The sequence below is a fragment of the Gekko japonicus genome, unplaced genomic scaffold (assembly GCF_001447785.1).
Source record: "Gekko japonicus isolate JY-2015 unplaced genomic scaffold, Gekko_japonicus_V1.1 scaffold1457, whole genome shotgun sequence".
NCBI lineage: Eukaryota > Metazoa > Chordata > Lepidosauria > Squamata > Gekkonidae > Gekko > Gekko japonicus.
The window spans coordinates 153,578-154,698 of record NW_015169820.1 but is presented as its reverse complement, the minus strand read 5'-3'; positions in this window follow the sequence as shown (position 1 = coordinate 154,698).

Below are 1,121 nucleotides of genomic sequence, written 5' to 3'. Positions count from 1 at the left end.
CACCTCTGTTTCTCACTTGCCTTGAAAGCTGGGGTTCCCATAAGTCAGTTGTGGCTTGAAGGTAGCTAGGTACATATGTAGGGTGTGAGTGGGGTTGATGAATGCATAGGTTGCCAGCTCCAGGTTGGGAAATTCCTGGTGATTTGGGAGTGGAGCCTGAGGACAGTAGTTTTGAGGAGGGGAGGAGTGAACAGCAGGGTATAATGCCAGAGTCGTCCTCCCCCAAAACAGCCATTTTCTCCAATGGAAATGATCTTTGTACTTTGGTGATCAGTTGTACTTTTAGGAAGTCTCCAGGTGCCACCTGAAGTTTGGGAACCCTAGAGATGCACTTTATCCTTAACCCATTGGCCACGCTCCACATCTTGCAGACATCCAAGTCTCCTTAATTTTATTGTGGCTGAATTGCACAGTAGTTAGAAGCAAGCCACCCCGCACAACAGTGGTGGCTTTCTTTCCTTCCGTTAGAAAGGGTAATCGGAGGGGGAAGGTAGTTTTAATTACCTAGACAATAAAACCGGTTTGGATGGGTAGATTGCACGAAATCGAATCCTAAGCATCATTAAGAATTCAGAACTGAATTCGGAACATGAACAACGGAAAGCCTATTACTCTAATTTGAAGATGAACATGTCTGTGGAACCTAAATGGGATGCCACTGTGTTGGTTTCACAATAAGGCTGTCAACACATCAAGGAAGTTAAGTACAGGCTTGCTAGAGATGCCAGCCTCCAGGTGGGACCTGGGGATCCCCTGGAACTAAAGCTCATCTCCAGACTGCAGAGATCAGTTACTCTGGAAAAAATGGATGGCTTGGAGTTTAGATTCTATGGCATTGTACCTCACTGTGGTCCCTGTCCTCCCCAGGCTCCACCCCCAAGTCTCCTTGGAGATTCCCAACCTGAATCCGGCAACCCTACCCCTCCATCCTCTGCTGGTGGCCTGGCCGCCCTACAACTTGCTTACAAAAGTCTTGAAGAATCTGGTCCCTCCTCACAAGGGAGGCTCTTTTTTCAAAATGGCCCTTAGCTCTGTTAAATGCATTCTGCATGAGCAAAGTAAAGACTTTTGCCAGCGTTCAAATGCTCTCATTTTCATTTGCATGTTTGTCAATGTAGACC